The sequence below is a fragment of the Chiloscyllium plagiosum genome, unplaced genomic scaffold (assembly GCF_037043375.1).
Source record: "Chiloscyllium plagiosum isolate Xiang-an unplaced genomic scaffold, Cpla_swu_hap1 HiC_scaffold_52, whole genome shotgun sequence".
Classification (NCBI taxonomy): Eukaryota; Metazoa; Chordata; class Chondrichthyes; order Orectolobiformes; family Hemiscylliidae; genus Chiloscyllium; species Chiloscyllium plagiosum.
Genome location: NW_028270190.1, coordinates 21,069,842 through 21,097,490, shown reverse-complemented (window position 1 = coordinate 21,097,490; position 27,649 = coordinate 21,069,842). Strand labels below are relative to the sequence as shown.

The window sequence follows — 27,649 nt, the reverse complement described above, 5'->3', positions numbered from 1 at the left end:
TCATTACCCCAGATGGAAAGCATTTAGTCGATTAACCGAATAATAGATTCTCCGAACGAAATAGTGCCCGCCAATAATCGAGATTCTCCTGTATATATTTTCAGGCTATGCAAAGTTCAGATAATTTATGGATTTTTTACAAATTGGTGAAAGGATCCAGTGGGATAAAGATCATTTGCAGATATTGGCGGGTAAATGCCACACGAAGAGTAATCCAAGTTACAGTGAGGTGCTTTTTTTATTGCAAACGAAACATTAGGTAAAAGTTTACAATTAATAGAGGAACACCGAAAAGTATTGCTATAAGGAGGGATCTTCGGGTTCAACTCAATAATTCCCTGAAAATGTCCACGGTGGTAACGCAGGTGTACGGCTTGCTTGATTTTATTGTTTGGGGACATTAATATAGGAGCCAGGTTTGCCACGTTGAAGCATAATAAGAATTATTTCGGTCACACATAGAGCATTTTGTTCAATGCTGGCCGCTACATTTCTGGAAAGATGTGAGTGCTTTGGAGTGGGTGCAAAAGAGACTTATCAGGTTGCTTATTGGATTGGCGATTGGGGCATTATCGAGAGTCTAGAAAAATTCGGGCATTTCCTCTGAAGCGGCGGAGGCTCAGGCAAGATTTCTTAGAAGTCCATAACATTATGGGATGTTTAGCTGGGTTTGACCGCCTGACTCTCTTTCCCAGAATTGAAATATCTAGTACTGGGGACAACCAATTGAAGTGAGCGCAAAATTTCAAACGAGATGTAACGGACGTTTTTAAAAGGTTGACACGAATGCGCTGCCAGAAGTAATGATGCAGGAAGACACTGTTGTGGCATCTAAGGGACTTAAGGATAAGCAAATCACTATGCAAGGGATCCAGGGATACGCAGCACGGTCAAGCAATAGGGATTAGTTTAATTTGGCGTCAGATTCAGAAAATTATCGTAGGCTGAAAGTCCTCTGCTTTCTGTATAGTTCTATGTTCCATATGGGGTAAAGATGGGGGTTTTGTCAGCTGAGGAAAACAAGAAGGAGAGAATATTGTGGTATGATAATACCCTGGAAGGTAAGATTGCATAAAATCCCAAAATGTTCTGCAAGAATATGAATCGAACAGAATGATGAGGGAAATATTAAAGCCTATGTGGGGCCAAGGGCGATTCTGCATGAGAAACTCAAAAATATTGGCTGACTAAGAAATCAGTGCTTCACACATGTCTTCCCTCGAGACGAAAATGTCTACAAAGTTTGGCAAAGTGCCTGTGAAGCTTTTGAGCATATTCATATTAGAAAGAAGGAGAGTTAGACATTATTGATTGTAAATTGAACAAATACCCAGGTCTACGTGAGTTTTATCCCAGGCTATTGCGGGAGATAACGAGGAAACTACTGGAGTTCTGACAAAAGTTTGAATCCATGTCCGACAACAGAGAAGGTTCCAGAGTTCTGGAGGACAGACAGTCATTTTCCAATTTGCTAGAAAGATGGTGGACGTAAACCAGGGAACTACAGGCTAGCGAATCGAACATGAGGGATTCTGATTCTACTGGAGAAAATAGTAAAGGATAAAATTAAATTCCGATCAAAATCAGAGCATCATCAAATGTGTACAGTGCAGCAGCAGGCCATTCAGCCTATCGAGTCCCACTGAAGCTCTGAAACCTTGTCAACATGTATACAAATCCCAACCTAACCATGTGAACCTGCATTTCCCGTGCCTAATCAACCTATCCTACACAATTTAGCATGTCTAATCCACCTAAACTGCTCATATTTGGATTTAGAGGGATACTTTTCATCAGTGATATTCAGAATGGATATGAAAGACGGAGATCATACCCAACAAATCTAGAAGAATTTTTGAAGGAGATGACCACGAGTTCTGATGACGTTGATATGAATTTCAGGAAGGTCAGTCATAAGGAAAAAGAAGGTAAAAGCTAATGATGTCAGAGAAAGTTTTGAATATGGATACAAAATTGGCTTCGAAGAAAGAGTCTGATGGAAGCTGCCTGGAGATGTTGTGAGGTGATCTACTGTTAAGGTCAATCTGGGCCTTTGACGTTGTATTCAAAACATAATTTAAAGGAGAATGCGGGAAAGAAGATAAGTATGCTTTTTTTGGATGATCAACATTACGGGCGGCACAGTGGCTAGCACTGCAGCCTCGCAGAGCTCAGAGACACGGTTTCAATTCCCACCTCTGTGGCGTTTGCACATTGGCGACCCTCTGTGTGGCGTTTGCACATTGTCTGCGTGGGTTTCCTCCGGGTGCTCCGGTTTCCTCCCACAATTCAAAAATGTGCAGGTTAGGTGAATTGGCCATGCTAATTTGCCCGAAGTGTGAGGTGAAGGGGTAAAGGTAGGAGAATGTGTTTGGTTGGGTTACGCTTCGGCGGTTTGGTGTTGACTTGTTGGGCTGAATGGCCTGTTTCCACACTGTAAGTAATCTAATCTAAAAAGAAAAATTGGCTGGGTGAGTTGAAAGTGACGAGAGGGGTGTTAGGCTATATGAAGATATAAATGGATTGGTCTGACGTACAAGCAGCAAATGAAATTTGTCACTGATACATCTGAGACGACATAATTTGGAAGAAGGAATTGGAAGGGGAGCAGTGTGGATTGCCTCCAACGAAAGAAAAGGCCATTTGGCCCCACGAGTCATCAGAGAAATGCAGAAGGTAATCCACGCTGAACCATTCATCCCACCAAGCCCTATCGCTTTCAGTCCGCATTTAACATAGCTAATCGACATAAATACACGTCTTTTGACAATATAGAGTAATTTATCATCGCCAATTCACTTCATGTCTAAACATTTGGACGTTAAGAGGAAACCATATCACCCAGCCGAAACCATGCAAATACAAGAAGGGAGTGCATACTGCAGGCAAACTGTCACCTATGGCTGTAATTAAATTCACGCTCCTCGTTATTGTGTGGCAGCCATAGTATTTACTGCGCTTCCTTGAATTACAAGATATTAAGAATCTTCAATGAATAGGACAATGTTGGTGTACTTATGCACATGTCCCTGAAGCTGGCAGTAAAGGTGAAAAATAATTAGCAAGGAATATTGAACACTTCAGTTTATTGGACGAAACTGAGTATTGTAGATGCTGGAGATGAGAGTCAAGATTAGAGTGATGCTGGAAAAACCAGCAGGTCAGGCAGCATGCGAGGAGGAGGAAAATCAACTTTTTGGGAAGGGCCTTTTGCCCGAAACGTCGATTTTCCTGTTCCTCGAATGCTGCCTCACTTGCTGTGCGCTTCAAGTCCTACTCTGATCTTGATGCTTCTCCTTATTGGTCGTGGCATAGACTGTAAGAACAGGGAGGTCATTTTGGAACTCTGCATGTCATTGAATTACTGTGTGAAGTTCTCGTCTCGAAAATTATTGGGAAGAATGTGGTTGCAGCAACTGGATGGATGAGAGGTTCACTGAGATATTGTCAGGAATGGAGTATTGCAAACACGAAGAGAGATTACATAATCTCAGGGAATTTTGGGAATTGAAGGTTGAGTAGAGACCGTATAGTGGTGTACACACTGTTGAGAGAAATGCACAGTGTGAGCAGGAAACAATATTCCGAATAAATGAATGCTCAATATCAAGCGAGCTTAATTTCAGGGGACTTGAGGCAAAAAAGAACGTTTGCCCTCGGATCGTAGTCTGAAATGTCGTGCCAGAAATGGTATTTGAGGCGATAATATTTGAGCATTGCAAAATAATAGACTTGGATGCGCACGTAAAGTGTCCTAACATCATTTATTTTTAGAAATGACATCGGTAAAGACAATGTTGCATTTTTCTAACTACACATTGGATGCAGGAAAGTGCCTCGTTTGCACAGTATACATCCATTATTCTGATGCAAAAACTTTCTCATGTGGATTCAGTGATGATAATGTCATTGAATGCCAATGGATGATTTTCTTTCATTGGACATGACCATTACCTGACATACATGTTGCACAAATCGCAATTCCCACTTTCCAGCTCGAATCTTCATGTTGCCCAAATGGGAAATATCATTGATTAAGCTGTTGAAGATTTTTAGGCAAATGATACTACTCTGATGAACTACTGTGGAGATGTTCTGCAAGCATTCAAATTGATATCAAACCCCGAACTTATTTTTGCCAGTTTTTGTCAGAACTAGCAGAGAGACTTAAGTATAAGTGTCTTTGATTCCAGTTTTTCTCGAGTTTCTTAATGTAATAAATGCCGCAAAAAGTCAAATATGGAATTAATGTGGATGGGTGTCATGCTGGTGTCATCTTTGGAAGTATTCTACATTCTCAAGCTTGGAATGATATTAGTGAATGAAGAGTCAGAAACGAAGACTAGTTGCCAATGAGGGAGTTGTTGCTGAGCAAGTGCTCATTGATTGCTTTGTTGATGACATCTTTACTCAGACTATTCATAACCAAGATATGAGTGATGTGGTGTTGGATTTGTCATTCTTCAGGATATGCCTGGACCATGTTCCTCATTGTCGGGTTGATGCCAGCATTGTAGCTAAAATTAAAAAAAAAACAACAATCGTGCTGCTGGTTTTATATCATAAGTATTTATTATTCTGACCTGAAATTTTGTCATGTCTGACAGCTTTACCAATTTCACTGCATTCAACAATTTCTTGATATTACCTTGAGTGAATTGAAGTGTATGCAAATTGTTATCCTGTGATTTAACTGCCGAGAACATTGTCCATAAAGAATAATTATTGTAAGTGTTACCTCAGGATTTCTGTTGACGTCCCTTTTGTAAGCCTCTCTAACTTTTATCAATAGCATCAGACGTTTATAATGTTGCAATATCATTCATGCTGTTTTTATTTCCTGAGATGGAAATTGTTTAATCCAGTTTCTCTTCTGAAACTGATTACTTATTCTGAGCACTTCAGTAAGCTTTTTTGAACCACCCTCATCACAGTTAGTGTTCAGTCAGTGTTGTTGGCCGGATAAGAAAAGGTGTGACTATTGTTTCTTCCGAGTGGATGAAGAAACCAGATAGACGTTTACAAAAATCCAAATCATCTCATGGCCACCAATGGAGCAGCTTTTGTCTCGAGGCTGCACTCACTGTTCTCTTCCTCATTGTTCTGTTACAATTTAGTGCGAACAATTATTCATTAATATAGGAGAAGCCCGCATTTGTTTTCATATAGATTTTGGCCAAACCATACTTACACTGTCGCATCAGTTAATAAAATCCTCACCAAATACCAAATTACCAAAAGGATACGTTTGCATATCTTCAATAATTCAGTCATTCCTATCTCTCAATTAATTTAATAACTACAGTAAAGGGGAATTTCAATATATTCATAAAATTCGTTCTGAATTTAGTTTGTGTTACTGCATAAATGCCAGTGTTCGTACAACAACTCAGAAGCTGAAGCATCAATCCCATCTCAAGCACGAACGCCTGCAATGATATGGCATGATACCCCAAGCAAAACATGCGATACCAAATTGAATACAACATTAACGTTGACCAGAAGGTTATGAAATTAGCTGAGACAACGAAGAGTAAAATTATGGATTTTCTACGACTCTCCATCTCTGGATCTTTGCCACTACGAGAAGCGTGAAGTCTCCTACGAGCTCTGCTTGTCAATAAAATATTTCTCACAGTTATTATATTGAACAACAGAATCAAGATGAAAGGGAAACATGGTGTTAGAATATGATGTAGAAACTCAATTGCCACCCAGAACATAGATTCTAAAACATTTCCTCTTATGTAACAGAACCAGGGTAAGTTGACCTGGGAATATTTACCTGATAACATGAAATACCAAAAAATGTTCTTCATGCAGCTCAAAGCTGTTACAGTTCCCACAACCATCGTAGCTGTTCTTTCCGTGCAGTATTTACTTTTCAGCTTCGGGCAGCAAATGGCAACAAGTCGATCAAAGGTGAAAGTGACGGTGTACCATACGGAACAGTCAGTGATTGCATAAAGTAGGACAGCATGGATATTACACACAGGGATATAAATCAAGAAATGAAAATCTTCTCGGTAAACAATTGGAATGTGTCTGAGTATGAGATCGAAGATAATAACCAGTAAGTCCGCAATTGCCATAGACACCAGGTAGAGCGTGACACATTTGGATAGATCACACTTCCCGCGGGACAGAATCACAATTGTCACTGCGTTCACTGTGAGACAGAGTACAAGGACATGCATGAAAGTTATCTCGGAATCTGGGGGAAAAAACTTCAAGAGTAAATAACAAAGAACACCACCGTTCCGCATCAGGTCCTTCAGCCTTCCAAACCTACACTGCCATATTTTGCCCTTTCATTCTAAAATTGCTTCGCTTTGAGGACCCATAACTCTCTTTTCCCTTTCCATTCATATCTTCGTCCGTATGCTTTTTGAGTGCTGCGATTATGTCTGCTTCAAACACTTCGTCTAGCAACATTTTCTCAGCAGTCATCACTCTGTGTGTGAAAGTATTGCCTCCTGCATCGCGTCTGAACTTCCCATATTGCATCTTAAAACTGCGTAATTCACCCTCCACACAGGGAAAATGCCTCATATTTTCCACTCTACCAATGCCATTCACAAATCTAAGAACTTCTATGCTGCGCCACTCAATCTGCTGCATTCCAGTGAAATCAAATCCAGTCGAGCCAATCTTCCTTAATGACTTAAAGTGCCCCATACCCGGCAACATCCTCGTTATTAAATTCTACACACTCTTCAAAGCATCCTCGGCATGTGCCAGAACTTTACACAATAGATTAGGTATGTCAAAACATAGATAAAATAACCTTTGCCTTTACTGAGTGCCATAGACAATTGGGTGTGGTAGGAGTGAAGTATATGCATAATGTGAAGAGTGTGAGAAACTGATGTAATTGCATGTATTTTTCAACGGATATATGGTGCATGCACAGAGGAGAATTAGCAAAAGTGGATGGTTCAACTTCGAGCAGAGCAGATTAAGAAGATAGTTAATTTAGTTTGATTAAGGGTTTCATGAAAGCAAAGCTGTTTCAATCGATGCGGTGTCATTAACCATGTGACAGCTCTGCAACACAATTGATAAAAGACGACGGACTGGCTGTACGAATCTCTATTTTAACAACCAAGTGATATACAATGGAATGCGTACTTACGTTATGAGGAAAGATTGTCCTAATAAAGGTTTTCAGATACTGCAGGGACAAATTCCAATCTTGGAAGAGTCAGTAATTAGATAAGAAAATAGAGTTGATGAAGAAACAGCATAATAACAGGAATTCGGATGATCTAGACTGGGAAATAGACCCGAAAATGTCGACACAGGTTTGCAGAAATGAATTGGATTTTTATTTGTTATTCACGCCAAGACGACAACTCACCATGTACATGCTGAAACGTAGGAAGGGAGAGGTTGTTTACTCTGGACTATCTGGTTGTGTGCTTAATTGAAAATGGAAGTCTCTGGGTATTTTAGATAACAAAAATCTGTGTTTCTAAGGACTTAGCAACATTTGTAGAATAACAAATACGATTTGTATGTGACGATTCGAATCACATCTGGAATGCAGTGCTTTCAGCTTGTGTTGATATAAAATAAAAGCTAAGGTCTAGGTTATTTGAATGGCATGTCTTGAAAGGGGCTAGTTTCCTCCATGATTTGGGTTTACCTAAAATCCACCATTTCAAAGAGGACTCTTAATTGGCATTGTTCATATTCGAATACTTGTCAATCTATCCAGAATGTAACCAGCCACATTACATTACTGCGGTTTCAAGATCTCTGTCGGCAATTCTGGTATCATTAGGTTAAAGAAATATGAAAAAGTGGAACGCCACTTCTATAACACTTGCTCCAGAAAACACTACAAGTTGCAGGGCACAAGAAAGCTTCATCAGACTCGACGTTACGGATAATGTTTTCTTTTGACGTTGAGATTAGTTCCTGCAACCACTCTCTGTTAACATGGCGGTTTGTGTGAGTCACGATGAAGAGCCTACACTACTGGGAGAACCAAAGGATATCCCATGCAGTTTCCCCATGCTTTCAAAATCCCCAGGATTAAGTGGCGTAGGCAACGTGAGAAAGACTTGCACGATGTGATGTTTTTAAAATGAGCCCCAGGCGATTATTTTTGTATAAGGGAACATGCAGGTAGTGCTGCAAGGGAATGGAACGTGCTGCTTTAAGTTTAACAAACAATTAGATTAGATTAGATTACATTACATTACAGTGTAGAAACAGTAATGGGGCCCAACAAGTCCACACCGACCCGAAACCCACCCATACCCCTACATTTACCCCTTACCTAACACTACGGGCAATTTAGCATGGCCAATTCACCTGACCATGCACATCTTTTGGACTGTGTGAGGAAACCGGAGCACCCGGAGGAAACCCACGCAGACACGGGGAGAACGTGCAAACTCCACACAGTCAGTCGCCTGAGGCGGGAATTGAACGCGGGTCTGAGGCGCTGTGAGGCAGCAGTGCTAACCACTGTGCCACCGTGCCGCCCACAATGGTAGGCAAATTTTAGATATGGAAAGAAAGCCAAAGAACAAATAAAATTTACAACCCAGGTACAGGCCTTTTGGCCAACCAAGCCTGAGCCGTTTTCAAATTTACTATCTAAACCTGTACCCTAAGTACTAAGCATCTGTATCCCTTTGCTCCCCACCTACTCATGCATCTGTCCAGATGGATCTAAAATGAATCTACAGTGCCTGCCTCTACCAGCTCTGCTGGCAATGCGTTCCACATGACCACGACCCTCTTTGTGAAGTACTTGCCGCTTGTATTCCCCCTTAAACTTTCCACCTCTGACCTTGAAACTGTGATCTCTCGTTACTGAATTCTTCATCCTGGGAAAAAGCTTGTCCCTATTCACATGTCGATATCCTTCATGACTTTTTAAACCTCAATCAGGTACCCCTCAATCTCCTATTTTTCTAATGAAAACAAACCTAACCTACTCAACATCTCGTCATAGCTAGAACATTCCGTACCAGGCAACATCTTCGTCAACATTCTCTGCGCTCTCTCAAAAGCGTCCACGCCCTTTGGGAATGTGGCGACCAGAACTGTGCACAGTAGTCTGAATGCAGCCGAACCAATGACTTGTACAAGTTTAACATGATTTGCCAGCTATTGAACGCAATACTCCATCCAGTGAAGGGAAGCATGCCATATGCTTTCTTGACCGCTCTATTTACCTGTGCTGCAACCTACAGGTAGAACGGACCTGCACTCTCACATCTCTCTGCCCATCAGCATTTCCCAAGGCTCTTCCATTCATTGTATAATTCGCTCTCGAATTAGTTTGACCTGAATGTATCACCTCACATTTTTATGCATTGAAATCCATCTGCCACTTTTCCGCCCAACTCTCCAGTCTGTCCATATCCTCCTGTATTCATTGACAGTCCCTGATACTTTCTGCTACTCCAGAAAACATTTCTGACATCTACAAACTTGCTGATGAGACCAATGGTGCACTCTTCCAGATCATTTACGTACATCACAAGCAACAATGGCTCCAACACTGACCCCTGTGGAACACCACTGGTCACCTTTCTCCATTTCGAGAAACACCCTTCAACTGCTACTCTCTGTCTCCTGTTGCTCAACCTGTACTTTATCCGCCGAGGTAGAACACCCTGCACACCATGTGACTTCACTTTCTCCATTATTCTACCATTGGGAACCTTATCCAACGCCTTATTAAAGTTCATGTATATGACATCAATAGTCCTTCCTTCATCTATCAACTTGGTCACTTCCGCAAAGAACTCTATTAACTTAGTAAGGCACGTTCTCCCCCGCACAAAAACATGTTGCCGATCACTGATAAGCAAAATCTTTTCTAAATATATGTACATTCTGTCCCGCAGTACCCTCTTCGGAAACTGTCACACCACCGAAGTCAGGCTCATTGGTCTGTAGTTTCCCGGAATATCCCTACTGTCCCTCTTGTACATTGGGGCAAAATGAGCAACCCCCTGTCATATTGCACTTCTCCTGTGATTAAGGATGCTACAAATATATCTGTCAGTGACCCAGCTATTTTCTCTCTCACCTCCCTCAGCAACCTGGCATAGATCCCATCCGGTCCTTGGGATTTGTGCACCTTAGTAACCTCTATCCTACCCAACACATCTTCCGTACTTGGATTATCGTGATCCAGAGTAATCAAACATCTTTCTCTAATCTCAAGATTCATCATGTTCCTCTCCTCAGTGAACTTCAGTGGAAAGTAATCAATCAGAATCTCACCCATTCTCTCAGTTTCGACACACAACCTTCCTTCATTATCCTTGAGTGGACCAATCTTTTCTCTTTTTACCCGCTTGCTTCTTATGTAAGAATGAAATGTTTTGGGATTCTCCTTAATATTGCTCGCTAACAATACTCGTTTTAACCCGCTTTATTCCTCCTTTAAGACTTGTCCTACTCTTCCGATATTCCTCGAAGGCCAATTCTGCTCTTTACTGCCGAGATCTTATGTACGTTTCCCTTTTCCTCTTGGCTGATCGTACAATTTCTCCAATTATTCACGGGTCACGAATCTTGCCCTTCCAATACTTTGCCTTCAACGGACCTTGACTCTCCTCCACTATCTTTAACCTATATTTGGAAGCTTCCCACATATCAAATGTGGACTTCCCTTCAAATAGCTGTGACCAATCCACATTTTTGAGCTCCTGCCTAATATTAATATAATTGCCCATACCCCAGTTTAGTACTATTCCCTTAGCTACACTCTCTTCTTTATTAACGAGTATTTAAAAACTTAAAGAATTGTTGTCACTTTTCCAAAAGAAATCCCGCACCGCAACTTCTACAACCTGTTCTGGCTTGTTCCCCAGTACTACGTCCAATGTGGACGCTTCCCTCGTCGGACCATTGACATACTGCTCTAGAAAACTCTCTTGGGCGCATCTTACAAATTCTAACCCACCTAGTCCTCTGACTCTAAGTGTATCCCAGTCAATGTTGGGAAAATTTAAATCTCCCATGGAGAATGAGTTTGTTTGTTGTGACTATTATGCATTTATATTTAAGGCATTAATGGGTAAACACAACCCTGGATTGGCAAATGAAACACTCTGGTTAGGGGAAGATTGATTTTGCACCATTGCTTCTGCATGAACTGTTCCAAATCCGAAATATTGGAGCTTCTCGTTGAAGCATTCCTGATAACTTTACAACATTTTCAGCCGTGCTTAGAGGATCCAAGACTCAAGACAAATTAAAGCTAACATGACTGTGATGATTTTGCCTCATAGAGAATTGACGATCACAAAATACAGAAGAGCAATACTTCAAAACATTGTTTTGAATGATAATTGAAATTACAGTGTCCCGCATTTTATGACCACCCATAGAGACATTTGCTTCCCATTTTCTTCAAGAAGATAATTTACATTAGAATGGTACACATTTGTCCTCACACAACTTCGTCGATATAGATTGGTATGCGAATTGTTAGAATAGAAGCAAAGTGGTGGAATGAGGGGGAAATGTATTCATAATACTGAACTACCCTTGGGTCCTTTTAATCTAGGATTCTCATCCAATTAGAAGTGTTACAGGTATGCCACTTCATTTTACAGCTTCTTCCGAAATGAGCAGCACTTTTTGTAAGTTCAACAGTATTAGCAAATAAACAGACAACAAAAGTCTAACTTCATTGAAAATGTATGGGAATGGAAACATTGAATGGGTGAGGCCATATCTGGGTTTGCACAAAATAATGAAAGCAGAAAATAGTTTTTTGGCCCAATGAGAACCTTATGAAGGTGCGTTTGTACAGGATATCAGTTGAACAGAATTGGAGTGAAATGGTACGAGCAGTCGGAATTTGGAAGATGTTTTCTATTTTCCCAATATGTATTTATTGTAAACGAGTCCTTCTGAGAATTGTGGAGTTTAAACTTCAGAAAGGCAAACGTGGTCTCACAGTTTGACTCTGGTCGCACAAAGAAGCATTAATTCAGGTGGTGAGATGGTGCACCTAGTGTCTGAATCAAGAAATATTCTAAAGGTGGAAGACAGCTGAAAATGTGTTGCTAGAAAAGCGCAGCAGGTCAGGCAGCATCCAGGGAACAGGAGAATCGACGTTTCGGGCATAGGCCCTTCTTCAGGAATGGGCTGAAAAGGGCTTATGCCCGAAACGTCGATTCTCCTGTTCCCTGGATGCTGCCGGACCTGCTGCGCTTTTCCAGCAACACATTTTCAGCTCTGATCTCCAGCATCTGCAGACCTCACTTTCTCCTTAAAGGTGGAAGATAGTCTTGTTCAAATTCAGAAATCACCCAGAGTGGCGGAACGGAGCTTCTGTTCAATGTTGAAGAGAATGATTTTGTCTTACCAGCACTGGAGTAAGAAGATCAACAAAGGGGAATTTTGAGGGTTAAAAATATATGACTTGAATGCTGGCACTTACTAACAATACTACCAGACGCAAATAAAAAGAAGATCGTTAGATAATGAGAGCACGAATACAACTAGCAGTGAATTCTAAAGTTTCAACTGTAAAAGGAATCTCTTTGGGAGCACCAATCGTATCTATAGTGCTGCACTGAAATCCAAGAATAATAATCCAGATAATTTCGTTTGATGTATACATATATAAAAAAGAACAATTATCATTACTTACGAGGAACACCAACAATTGCAAGCATAGGATAGTAGAAGTATTGAACAATATAAAGTATATATTGGATCCGCCAAGCTACTGACATCCGATTGTAAAATAAAGAAAGAAAGTAAACAGTCCAGGATAAATCTCTCTTCATTGGGGTTGCATTCCAATTTTTTGATCCAAGATTCTCAGCACTTGATGGAAACTTCCACGCTAGTATTCGCAGAGCCTGGTGCATTGTTGTACCATACCAATCTGTTATTGTCATATTCTGATCCATTTGTTGTTAAATTTCAATGGCGGGTTTTGGATTCAAGAGGATTTGCAGAAGATGTCGATGTCTTGACTCAAAGCTCCTGTTCTGTCGGTCTCAGTCTGTGTCTGTATCCACTTATCTCTGTTGGTGTCCAAGATCTTGGTCCCTCTCATACTGTTGGAAAAAAATATGGCAAGGACACACTTATGTAGGTAAAAATCACGCAATCCCCGCTCAATTGATAGAAATACAATCCATGGGGACAGACATTAATTAGTCACTGAACAAATAGTGATGTTATTCTGCTCAATGCAGTGCTGTCGGAAAGGGATTCATGGGAGGAGCCAATGATTCAACTTGAAGGGATGAACTTGAATGTTTAAATCTACCATGTATGTGAGATGATGTTATATACCAAAGAATTATTGGAGCTATTAAACCAAATGTCGTATTCGCATAAATTGATGCAGTGCCTTGAAGTTACGTATATGGAGTCACAAAAGTGATGTGGCAAAGTGTATTTCGAAGGATTAATTACAGCAGCTGAAATCAACTGAATAAAAAGACTGGAAATTAATTTGAAATTCACGAAGAAATGAAAACATTAGCTGTGCTCAAAATACTGATGATTTCTGCAGGTTTGTGAGCCTGGGGATGAATGTGGAAATCGCGAAGGGTTAAGTGCTGGGGACAGGGATTGAGACAGGAAGTTTTATGGGGTTTGTGTGATCACGATAAGATGGAAGAATCGAAGCTGAAAACAAGTATATCGTTCGTCGTTAAAATTTTAGGTGAGCAAAAACACAAATTCTAAAATTAGTTTGGACATTTGAGACGTTAACCAGTAAGGCAAACGAGAAGTTTTTGCAACAACTCAGGAAATTTTAATATATTATAACACTATTGAGGCAGCGACCTGACAGGTGTACCACAGCTGTTGCTTTCTGGTTCAGCTTAGGACGCAGGCATAAACTAAGTTGGTTCGTCTCCATTTCCAAAGACTCGAGGATATTCCACTGCAGTTTGCAAGCAGCGTAACTTCAAACTGTCAGATAGGTATCTTAGTCAGTGAAAGCAGTTCTTTATTAATTCGTTCGAAGCCACAAACTTACAGCCTGGTGAACTGATGCATTACATGATGCATTATCTTGACTACGTGAGATTTATTCCTAGTTTTGCTACATATGCATCTTCAATCTATATTTGTGTCGAAAGTGGAGACATACGCTGATAGAACCTGTATATTGACGTTCTTGAGATTGTGTCTCAGTCCTCAGTCAATTGGCAATGCTGCATTGAATCATTTACTCATTTTTGACCATTTTCTTCTGCTGGGCTGAATGCTTTGAACAGTTCGTTCGCCTGTATGCCTCAAATGCTAAACAAAGGCAGGACATAATGATCCGTATAAATTGTATTAAGGTCCAATACAGTAAATAACGACATATATAAAAACTTTATTTGCAAGTTGCCTCGTCTATACATATTTTATTTAGTCAATTGTTTTTTATTTCATATACATTTACAAGTCCCAGCTGCTATTACATTTTCTTCATAAGGGCTACCAAAATGGGAGTAAACCATCTGTGTCTTATTCAACCTTGAAAATGTAGAAGGTGAACTGAACTCTCCCCACATAACAAATGTATCGTTAAACAGAGGGTTCTCTTCTAAGCCTGCTTGAAATCCCATGGCCTATTCCTTTTTCAAAGGAAGTGGTGTCACATATTGCTAGAGTTCGAAGATTTCCCACCAACAACTATATCGCTTAACACAAAATTTTCTTCTCAGCTTGCTTGAAGTTCATGGTAAATTCCTTTCTTCAAAGAAATGGAGTCACGTATTTTTCAAAGTTTACTGGCCACTATGAGTAATACTATGACATCATCTTAATCAGTTTATATGAACTGATGACGTAATGGTAACTGAATCAAATTGATGCAAGAATGTTAGCTTCCGGAGTACAGAAAAGTTGTAAAATACCACTGCTAATAAGAAAAAAATGGAACTCTGTGATGTTGGGCAATTTTATATGGAGGAATGTGGAGTCCAAGACAGGCGAGAGATTTATGTATGGTTGAATTGGGTCATATACTTTTAAAGAGGTTTGATTTTAGTCATATGATGTCATGGCTAATTTGATACAGAATACAGTGCAATGTATTCATGAGTGTGGCCATTTTCTGGTGCCATCTTAAAACGCAAACAAAAAGTTTTGACGTGCGATATAAAGCCAGATGAATAAAAATAAAATTGTTCAACTTTACTGTCCACTTCTTGAAGTTCTCTGCTATGAGCCATGATCCTGGTGGAGAGATAGCAGTCCCTTCACCGTACCACTGCAGCTGGGATGGAAATTGCCACAGTTCGAATCCGTCCTGCCCCACCAACGCCCTCGCTGGTATGAGACCTCGCTGGACTCGCCATTGCCACCGTTGCCCTGGGTAGTGTGCAGGCCAAAATTCGAGTCTGCTACTGCCTGAGTCCGGAATAGAGTGCGAAAAGTATGCCACATGTGAGAAGGTTCACGAAAGGCTGTGGCAACTAGAAAAGATTGTAAAAACCACGAAGCGTTTCAAGACTCGAGTTCGGGAGTGCTGTATCTATCAGAGATGACTGTGTGGCTGGAAAAATTATCGCGGTTGACTGGGGCTCCAATCATATGGACGGTTCAAATCACGGAGATATTTCTAACTGTGTGTGAACTATTTAACATCAAGGTTTTTATGTAAACAATGCAATACTGTCACCTTTGATACATGGCATGAATTGTATCATGGACTGCTGAGATAAGGCTTGAAGTTATCATATGCAAGAGCGGACGGAGGTGCATTAAAAACTTTAGTCGGGATGTTAAAACAAACTAAATGGGTTCTGAATTGAAGACGCTGGGTGGCAATATGAGGTCTGCAAGCTAAGACATGAGTCGCAGCTCTTCACAGGCTAAATCATGAACATGTGTTTGGGAATTGGCTGGATAACACTGAAATAGTTGCAGAAAAAGCGACGAAGTCTGTAATCAAATGTCAAGGAAAGAAACCTGTGCCACTCTTGAATGCAGACAAATGCCTTGGACATATCCCATTTTTTTCCCTTTGAGCACGTGGTCCTAGAAATTTGGAAATGGTTCCCTCAGATCTCAACGGCTGATTCCAGTATTGTGAGCTGTTTTGATTCAACCACAGGATGACATCCGGCAGTCCCCATCTTGGCAGCTTTGACCCTGTTGGGTGGCCCTCTTTGGAAGCCTTCTTCAGTGACGACGAACAGTTATTATAATCTCGGATAGTCCCATCTTGTATTGACTGTCTCAGCCTGACGTGACGGTTTCCCACAGCCAGGGTTTCCAGCCCAGCATTGTCGTATCATTCTGGCATGGGGGAAAGGGCGCATTGCAGTCTCTGGAAATCAGATTCGAAGACTGTGGCGATGGAGTAGCACAGCCAGTCAGACAGCATCCACGGAGCAGGACAATCGACGTGTTGGGCACAAGCACTTGATGAGGAATTAGGGGCTAGAAAAGAAGACCTGAGAGATAACTGGGAGGGGGTGGGACTAAGGAGAAGGTAGTTGAAAATGCAATAGGTAAATGAGGTTGGGGTGAAGGTGATAGCTCAGAGAGCAGGGGGGAGCGGATGGGGAGGACGAAGGTGGACAAGTCGGACAAGTGAAGAGGGCGAAGCCGCGTTGGAAAGTTGGATTTTGAATTAATTGGGGGAGGGGAACTAAGGAAACTTGCGAAATCCACACTGATCCTGTTTGTTTGGATTGACCCAGGCGGTAGATATTCAGAAATTCATAAGGTTCAAGGTGAGGAGCAGAGGAGTCCCAACTTTGTTGATGTTGGAGGGGTGAGCTTCAAGGGCGGAGATGCGAAAGTTGGATGTCATACGTAGGAGACCATCATCGATCACCTGGGACAGGAAATTGTGGTCTTTGAAGAAGGAGGCCGTGGTGTGTTCTGTCGTGGAATTGGTCATCCTGGAAGGAGGTGCGGCGGAGGCAGATGAATTGGAAATAAGGATGTCGTTAATGGAAATGGAGAGGTCCAGGAAAGGGAGGGAAAGTCCGAGATGGTCAGTAGCAATTGAGGTCGAGGTGGAATGTGTTTATGATGTTGATGAAGTGTTTAAACTTCTCGTGGGATAGAATCAACAATGCAGCGGAGGTAACAGCGGGGGGATGGGCGGGGATGGTATCGGTGTTGCTGCAGAAGATAGACTGTTCCGCATATCCAACGAAAGGGCAGGCAGAGCTGGGGACTACGCGTGTGTCCATGGCTAAGCTGGGGGAAAGGCAATTATAATGCGGTTAGGCAAGATTTAGGAAGCATAGAATGGGGAAGTAAACTGCAGGGGATGGGCACATTAGAAATGTCGAGCTTATTCAAGGAAAAGCTCCTGTGTGTCCGAGATAAGTATGTACCTCTCAGGCAGGGAGGAAGCTGGAGAGCGCGGGAGACCTGGTTTACGAAGGAAGTGGAATCTCTGTTCAAGAGGAAGAAGAAGGCTTATGCTAGCATGAGATATGAAGGCTCAGTTATGGTGCTTGAGGGTTACCAGATAGCCAGGAAAGACATATAGTGAGAGCTCAGAAGAGCCAGGAGGAAACATGAGAATTTGTTGGCCGATAGATTCAGCGGAAACCCTAAGGCTTTCTATCGGTATTTAAGGAATTAAAGATAGACGAGAGTAAGATTAGGGCCAATCAAGGATAGTAGTTGGAAGTTGTGTGTGGAGTCAGAGGAGATTGGAGAAGACCTAAATGAATATTTTTCGACAGTATTCACCCGAGAAAATGACAATGTTGTCGAGGAGAATACTGAGATATAGGCTACTAGACTAGGTGGGATTGCGGTTCACAAGGAATAGGTATTAGAAATCCTGCAGAGTGTGAAAATAGATAAATCTCCTGGGCCGGATGTGATTTATCCTAGTATCCTCTGGGAAGCCAGGGAGGAGATTCCTGAGCCTTTGGCATTGATCTTTAAATCGTTACTCTCTACAGGAATAGTGCCAAAAGACCGGAGGATATCAAATGTGGTTCCTCTGTTCAAGAAGTAGAGAAGAGACAACCCTGATAATTATAGACCAGTAAGCCTTACTTCAGTTGTAGGTAAGGTGTTGGAAAAGGTTATAAGAGATAGGATTTATAATCATGTAGGAAAGTATAATTTGATTAGGGATAGTCAACACGGTTTTGTGAAGGGCACGTATTACCTCACAAACTCTATTGAGTTCTTTGAGAAGGTGACCAAACAGGTAGATGAGTGTAAACCGGTTGATGTGGTGTATATGGATTTCAGCAAGGCGTTCGATAAGGTTCCCCACAGTAAGCAATTGTACAAAATGCAGAGGAATGGGATTGTGGGAGATATAACGGTTTGGATCAGTAATTGGCTTGCTGCAAGAAGACAGAGGGTGGTGGTTGATGGGAACTGTTCATCCTGGAGACCAGTTAGTTATGGTGTACCGCAACGGTCGGTGTTGGGTCCAATGTTGTTCGTCATTTTTATAAATGCCTTGGATGAGGGCGTAGAAGGGTGGGTTAGTAAATATGCAGAAGACGCTAATGTCGGCGGAGTTGTGAATAGTCTCGATGGTTACAGAGATACATAGATAAGCTGTAAAGCAGGGGCTGAGAGGTGGCAAATGGAGTTTAATGCGGACAAGTGTGAGGTGATTCACTTTTGTCGGAGTAACCGGAATGCAAAGTACTGGGAGAATGGTAAGATTCTTGGTAGTGTCGATGAGCAGAGAGATCTTGGTGTCCATGTACACAGATTCTTGAAAGTTGCCACGCAGGTTGACAGGGTTGTTAAGAAAGCAGACAGTGTTTCAGCTTTTTTTTTAATAAAGGGATCGAATTCTGGAACCATGAGTTCATGCTACAGCTGTACAAAACTCTGGTGCGGCCGCACTTGGAGTATTGTGTACAGTTCTGGTCACCGTATTATAAGAAGGAAGAGGAAGCTTTGGAAAGGGCACAGAGGAGATCGACTAGGATGTTGCCCCGTATGGAGGGGTGGTCTTACCAGGAAAGGCTGAGGGACTTGAGGCTGTTTTCGTTGGAGAGAAGAGGTGACTTAATAATGACACATAAGATAATCAGGGGTCAGATCGGGTGGACAGGGAGAACCTTTTTCCAGATATGGTGATGGCGATCATGAGGGGGGCATAATGTTTTTTTGAGGGATGATATATATGGGACAGATGTCAGAGGTAGTTTCTTTACTCAGAGAGTAGTAAGGGTATGGAATCCTTTGCCTGCAACGGTAATAGATTCACCAATGAAAAGTGCATTTAAGTCGTCAATGGACAAACATATGGACGGACATGATATAGTATGGGTTAGATGGGCTTCTGATTGGTAAGACTGGTCGGCGCTACATCGAGGACCGAAGGGCCTGTACTGCGCTGCAGTGTTCTATGTTCTATTGTGGTTGATGACCAGTTCTGCCAAGCAAATGGAAGCGTACTGGTGGGGACGACTGGAGAGGAAGAGATAGAAGTCTTGGAAGCCTTCGTCGGGAAGGACAGATGTGTATAGAGGCAGGATGTCCATGGTGATGATGACTTGTTGGAAACCGGCGAAATGAATGTCAAGGAGGAGGTGGAGGGCGTTGGGGTGTCTCGACTATAGGTGAGGAGATCCTGGACCGTGTGGATAGGAAATTATTAAGGTATGTGGAGATGATTTCAGTGGGCCAGGATCATTCTGAGACAATCGGTCGACAAGGGCAGGGAAGTTTGTTAATTGTGAGGAGGCAGTGGGTAGGAGTTCCCATTGGCTGATGAGGTGTGTTATGCTCTGATAGTTTGGTGATGGGATGGGACGCCATGGTCAATGAGCCAAGGGAAGAGATGCCTGTGAGTTGACACCTGGCTTCAGCAGTGCACATTTCGTTGCGCCAAACTACCATTGCAAACCCCACTCCCCCCCCCTCCCCCCCACTCAATCCTTTGCCTGCTGGTTTGACTGCGAGTTTGAGTTTCGAGCGGAGCATGTGGCTGAGCTTTGCAAGGGTACAGATTGCATTGTGTGAGAGGTGTCGACAGATGAGGTGGTCGATTTCCCATCGTCCGTTGGAAATATAGAGAGTAAGGACTGGTAACAGGCCAGCACAAGGTTCCAAGTGGTTGGGGCGTGTTGGAGGCGAGAGAAGGGATCCTCGGAGGGTGGACCAGAGTCCTGTTGGAATAAAAAAGACCGGAAGCAAAGGCATCATATGTATTCAATGCCATGGCAAGTGTTGAATTCATTTATCCGTGTCCATAAGGTTTGAAGGTGAGACATTTGCTGAGGAGTCAATCGATGGTAAAAACACAGCAGGGCTCATCTAGGAATTGCTGTAAAGCTGGAGCTGGGGGACGCGGTTGAGACTTTAACTGGAGTTGGTGCGGAAGTGAGATCCAGGTGATTTCACCTACATAATTGACGCTCACCCCAGCGTCGGGGGTCGGAAGTGTTTCCTGTAGGATCCGCGGTGGCAGAAGAGGCATTACACAGGATATTGGCAAAGTTTTCGGTGTTTTGGCGTGAGTAATATCATTAGGGGCAGTCATGGCGGCGCCTGTAAGCACATTCACACATTCTCCAATGCACACTCACGCAGACCTTTATACACACTCTCTCTCTCTCTCTCTCTCTCTCTCTCTCTCTCTCTCTCACACACACACACACACACACACACACACACACACACACACACCCCACATGCAGGCACACGCACACACCCTCTCACAGGGATATACTCCATTACACCCACAGACACACTTTGCTAAGCTTTTACAGATGAAAACACACACTTTGTTGTGCACTCACTCACACACCCACATGCACTCTCTCTCTCGCTAACACACAGATACAGGTCAAAATCCATGGGGTGAGTTTGTATTTGCAGAATTAAATTTGTAGACACATTCTATTTTGCTTTAAAAAAAGGACAATCTGCAGAAAGTCAATGCAGATGTAAATACATGTCATATGTTGTAAAGGGCAGGGAAATAAATTACAAGTTGTAAATAGAATCAGTCTGATTCAAGATTGGGATACAGACTCTGACCTCACAACTATCATACAGTGTCTGAGCTAAAACGTCACATTTTGTTACAAAACGTTAAGTTATCTCGAGAAGGTGACTTCAAAGATCTTTAGGATTCGCATATAAATCAACCAAAACCTACATTCGAAAAGATGAATGACGCAACAATCCAGGTTTGTTCAATACATCCCTGTATAACGCTGCAATTTTTTGGTATAAATTCTTTATCTTATAATCATATACTGCGCAATCACCCATGAAGTAGCAACGCTCCGAAAGCTAATGCTTCCAAATACAACTGTTGGACTAGAACTTGGTGTTTTGTGATGTTTAACTTATTCAAGATTTGAAGTCACTGACAAGAGATGGTAAGGATGAAAGAATTTCCAGAAGGGTAGGTACAAATCAAAACAGGGAGCACTTCCGACAATTCATTTGCTTATCTCAGATTTAAAATCAGCAATTGATGCCTGGACGACAGTTGTGGGTGGCACGGTGGCACAGTAGTTTGCACTGCTGCTTCACAGTGCTGGAGACCAGGGTTCAATTCCTGCCTCAGGCGACTGTGGAGTTTGCACGCTCTCCTCGTGTCTGCGTGGGTTTGCTCCGGTTTCCTCCCACAGTCCAAAGATATGCAGTTCAGGTGAATTGGCCATGCTAAATTGTCTGTAGTGTTAGGTAAGGGGTAAATGTATGGGTCGGTTGCGCTTCGGCGGGTCGGTGTGGACTTGTTGGGCCGAAGGGCCTGTTTCCACACTGTAAGTAATCTAATCTAGGTAATCTAACCTCTCCATAGTTTTCGTTTCAAATTGTTTCATAACATCTCTCCTGAACGGACTGAACATCATTTTCACACCCAATGGCATCTGTTTACTTTTATCACCCGCTTTTATCTTGTTAATATTTTGTCGGGCTTCACTCAGATTATTTTTTTTAACTTTGGAAATTCTAGTGAAAACAGGTCTCATTATAAGCGATAGAGAAATGCCTAAGCCGGTCTGCCTAATCCGTGGGAGAGAAAACAGTGTTAATATTTCTCGATCAGCGACCCTTTTTCTTAAGTAATACACCTGATCTCTCCTTATACATTCAAACTTTATGAAACCGGAGCAGATGACGGAACTCTGAGATCAGAAAGTACTGCACTAGCAGTGAAGTTGGGAGTTTCTGTCAGTGGATAATTGCACTTAGAATGCTGCTCAGTGATTCTCTATCACTGTTCCGGTGTCTGGATGAGGCTGACCAGTCAGTGAGCTGGAGACATTTCTGTTCAAATGCGAAAACGAGAGAGCATAGTAGCAGCAGATTAAAACAGATTCAATTGTCATAATGCCATATCAGAATCGCAAATAGAACGAATGATTGCGTCGGACATCTTTTTCACATGTATTTTTCGGTGAGAGGTGACTTGTACCTACAGGCAGCCAAAAGCTCCTTGATTGAAAATCTGAGCTGTTACATTCACAGAGACGTTGCCTTATCGCATGTGGAAGATCTTTGGGGAGATCGAGTTTGCAGCTCAGCTTTGTTGCCGTTTGTTGTCAAATTTCTGCCATGAACAAATCAATTCTAAGAACAAGATTAATCTCAACTCTGAAGGAGCATTTCTGCCCATACATCATAACGAACTAACAAAAGCAGGATCTGGAATCTTAAAGAAACAACGCTGTTCACTCAAACCCCATGACCACCAACCTGAGATCATATTTTATTTTACTCGATGTTGCATCGAGACAGTTTATTCCAAGTGTCAAAAATACCTCAGAAGTGTCATTCTTTCCGCTAGTGTGGTGTATGCCCTGTTTAAACAAGAACATTTCACTCACTGATTGAAATTTAAACCTTCCCACACATTGAACGTGTTCATTCTGCCAAGGCCGTTATTTATTCCCCTTCCACAATTGCACAGGATCTGGAGTCACATGAAGGACCAAGTGAGAAGAACATACTGCCTTTTCTGATAGAAATGCAGTCAGTGAACAAGATAGACTTCCAAAAATGGAGACGTCCTTTCCCTCACTGTTATTATCACTATCCATCCTGACCCATGACTGTGCATGATTTTACACAAATGTTTGAGATGGTTTGGCCCTTCTTCTGTTGCTTTAAATGGTGTTTACAAATTTAACACAAATCTTCAATAAATGTTAATAGTGATGAATTAATAATGATGTATAATCATTATAAAAGCAGGTCAGATTCAGTTGAAATCGCCTGGATGCGGCTATGTATTTTTCAACTTGTAGTTACTGCTCATTGGGTTTGGTACACGGCAAGGAATTCACATTTTGAAAAGCTCAAGGTAGCTGCTCGCTGCCTGACATAATACATGGTAGTTTTAAAGAGTTAGTTCATGTGTTGTTACACATCCAGCTCAGCCATTATGTATTGCATATTCCTATTTGTCGTTTAACTGAAAAATCTGTTAGACAATTTCAGGGAGCTGTGAAGAAACAGTTGCTTTACTGTCTAGAGGCACATATATGTCAGGCAAGGTGAGGACAGCTTATTGCCTCATTTCGAAAGAGTAATAGTGATCAGATGTGCTTTTTCAACAATTGATATTTAGTCAGATGGTCACTATGAAGCCACCAGGAGAAGGTAAGGCTTGTAGATGCTGGAGCTCAGAGTCGAGAGTGCAGTCCTGCGAAAGCACAGCAGATCAGATAGGATTCGACGAGCAGGAGAATTGATCTTTCGCGCATAAACCCTTGAGCAGTTTCAGACTTTTCGTTACAATGTTAGGGAACATCAGTTAGCCTTCGGATGAACGCTTGGTGGTACTGGCCGCATTCTATTTATGTGTAAGGTTTCCTTGGGTTGGTGAAGTCATTTTCTGCGCAGAAGTCTTTCTGTTCTTTAACTCAGGGGGTGGGAGATGGGCGTCAAACTCGATGTGTTTATTGATAGAGTTCCTTTTGGAATGTCATGCTTTGAGGAATTCTCGTGCAGTTTCTGTTTGGCTTATCCTTCGGTGGATGTTTGTCCCCGGCAAAATGGTGCCATTCCTCATCTGTATGTAAAGATGTCAGTAAACGTAGGTCATGCCTTTTATGTGGATAGTTGATAGTCATGTATCCTGGTGGCTAATTTGCTGCCTGCTTGTCCAAGGTAGAGTTTGTGTTGTATGTGTAGGTTCTTTGAAGTTCGTTAGTTGCTAATTAGTGTCTTTGTGATTCTGTGAGATGTGAGTTGAAAAATGTGATGGTGGAAAAACATAAGCCCTGTGGATTCTTCTGCTCCTCGGATGCTGCCTGGCCTGCTGTGTTTTTCCAGCATCACATTTTTCAACTTTGGTCTCCAGTCTCTGCAGATCTCACTTTCCCCCAACCTGATTTTGTGAGATACCATGATACCCAAGCATTCTGAGTAGTCTGGCACTCCTTTCGGAGATTTATCCTTACATGCAGATGAGGAAGGAGACCATTTCGACTGGGACAACTCATGCATCCTACGACAAGCCAAAAAGGCACGGACGAGAATTCCTCGAAGCATGGCATACAAACAGGAACTCTATCAACAAACACATTGACTTGGATCCCATTTATCATACAAAAATAACGGGAAATGGCATCACCACAGGAAAGGAAATCACCACAGAAAATGAAGTCAACAACTCAAGGAAACCTAAACAGATAAATAGAATTTGGGCCATCTCATCAGTGCTTCTTCTGAAGGCTCAGTGATGATGTTTCCTCGTACGCTGACGAAAAGTCTGAAAATGAACCTGCCCACTCAGTGAGCAAACCTACATCGAAAACAGAATATATTTCCCAGATTGCCGAATGAAATCCAATCAAAAGAGGGTGGATTGTACAACAACGTACACTATCCAAAAGTCGTAAAGGTTATGCCAAATTGATGATGCTATTCAAGATAACTGCAATAATCTCCAGACGCACCCCCGGAAAAATACGAAAAACCAAGCACAAGGTTCTTACAGTAGAGACAGAAATGGCAGAGAGATTCACAATGGAACACCTTCTCTGATGTGCCGGTTTATTTGATAGCAGCCTCAAAACTGACTGACAGGTTCCCCTCAATAGCTAGCCTGCTAAAACCCAACCCAAACCAATCCTAACCAGAAACATGCTGAATTTGGAGACCGGTCCACTCGCTTTTATAGCACATGGGCTTGATTTTAACTTCAAAACGTCTTCACGTAGGTTAAGGCAGACATGCCTGAACCTACATTTTTTCTCAAAACAGTTGGAAAAAGCCAAGGAGCTGCAGCATTAGAAGACTGCGCAGAATTAATGCCATATATCATAAAGAGAGGCAGAACTGCAAGCTCTGCCCAGACTGCTGCTAAACATGATCCAACCCCTCAAAATATTAGAAGAATGCAGCCCAGACCCTAAATACTTTACATGATTTAAGCAGGTGTAAATTCGATCTTCCAGGAGTGATGCAACTCCCCCAACAAGTCAGTTTTATACTAAGCCCAATTTACTTATCCACGATCATGAAACCCAATTAAGAACAACATAATTATTTGAAAATCCAACACACACGAAATCACAACTTGTCAAAAAGCTGTTGCAAATCCTTGCAACATTCCCACTTAATACACCTCAATAAGGTAACCCTTCATTCTCATTTGGTTCCAGGAATAAAGTGATATCATGGTGAAGACTCCCTCTAACTCAGGCCTACTAATCATGGCAGTATCCTTGTAAATGTTTATCACACTCTTTCCGTTTGAACAGTGTATTTCTTAAAACAGGGTAACCAATTCAGAACACAATACTGCAATTTCGGCCTCACCAATGACATATGCAGTTGTAACATAACTTCCAAACTCCTATATTCACTGCCTTCAAGTTAAAGACCAGCATGGTAAACAGCTTCTTCACTACCTTAGCTACCTTTGACGCCATTTTCAAAGAACTATGCACCTGTACTCCTCGGTCCGTCTGATCCCAAAAACTCTGTAAGAATTGACAATTCCCTCCATAAGTCTCACATTGGTTTGATTCTCCAATATGTAAAACGTCACACTTACTTGTAGTTTTGAATTGCATTCACTAATCATCAGCCCACTTCTCCACCTGATCAAGTGTCGGGAAGCATGGTCCGTAAAATACACAGCACGTCAGGGTGCATCCAAGGAGCAGGAGAGTTGATGTTTTAGATATAAGCCCTGGATTTGCCGTCGAAACATCGAATCTCTTGCTCCTTGGATGTTGCTTGAATGTTGTGCTTTCTTCAACCCCACGCTTTTCAACGCTGACACGCCTGCATTTTCACTTCTAGCTTCTGCATCTGATCAAGAAACCTCTGATTTTTTGATAAGCCTCCTCGATACCAATGATGCCTCCTAATTTTGAATTATTTGCAAATATACTTAGCATTCCTTATACATTCTCACCCAGATCACTTCTTTAAATAACAAAAGGCAAAGTTCCCAGCACTGACAACTGTGGCAAACGAGTGACAGGACTTCAGCCCATGAAACAACTGCAACCAAAACCCTCTGATTCCTACCATCTAGCCAATTTTGAATCCGATTAGTTAGCTCTCCCTGGATCCCATGAGACCTAACCTGCATGACTATCTGCCATTTGGGACCTTGTTGGAGGTCTGAGTACAGTCCTTCTCGCGAAATCCCAACACCCTAACTCCACCTATACTCCTTGTTACTTCTCTGAAAAGGAATCTCTAGTACATCTGTTAGACATGAATTCCCGCGCATAAATCCATAATCAAACCAATTAAAATGATGCTTCATCCCGGCCCTCAATACTTCCTCCAACAATATGCCTACCCCTGATGTAAGACTCACTAGACTATAGTTGCTTTGTTTGTATTTGCTACATTGATTAAACATTGAAATAGCATGAGAAAACCTCCAGACGTCCAGAACTTTACCAGTCGCTAAAGACGAAGCAGAAATGTCTGCAACGGTCTCTGCAGTCTTTCGCTAGTCTCCCACATCTTCTGAGAACGGACTTGATCAGGTGAAGGGGGTTTAACCAGCTCAATAAGCTGTAAGTTTGCAGACATCTCTTTCGTAGTAAGCTGCCCAAAATAGCACCATTCTTTCCCTTGTTCCTAAGCGTAGACGATTCTCTCCTGAGTAAACAACGATGATAAATACTTGTTTAAAATCTTGGCAATCTCCTGCGGCTCCACGCATAGACGGCGATGATGACATTTAAATAAACCTAATCTCTCCCTTTTCACCTTTTCCACTTAATAAAGCAAAGGAAACTCGTGGAACTTTCTGAAACCTTATCTAATACATCCATTACACTTAAACGAATTGCAGCCATTTGTTGTCAGAAGCTGAAGGCAAATTATTGCATCCACTAAATGTCCGACCATGCAGAGCAGAGGGCTGGGGTTCGGGGGTTGTGGGGGGTGGGCAGATGGTGGTGCCTATAATTGTGAACACTTCCTTAACGGTCACTGAGTTTCCTTATGAGCAGAAGAGTCTCTTGAGTGAGAGGCTTAAAATTATCAAGAAAGCAAATTCGGTACACAGGAAGACCCTGTTCGTATTTGTGGAGGGATCACAGCTGGGTAGAAAGATTAACGTTTAAAGGTAGATATGCGAAGAGAAGAGTAGTTTAAGTATCCTTTTCACTCAGAGGGTAGTGGGAGGGCGGAACACACAGTGTAAGTATAATCATTGTCACATTGAGAAGGAGTTAGATATGTTTTGGTTGTCAGTCAGAGCGATGGCTCTTAACCAAGAAAATGGCATGAGGATATTCAAAGA

The 27,649-nt window shown here is 42.0% G+C and overlaps 1 pseudogene; it reads right to left on the bottom strand.

Moving 5' to 3' along the window:
- Positions 1–5,276: 5,276 nt before the first annotated feature.
- On the bottom strand, positions 5,277–15,308 carry LOC148134870 (putative G protein-coupled receptor 139; annotated as a pseudogene).
- Between the last annotated feature and the right edge of the window lie 12,341 nt (positions 15,309–27,649).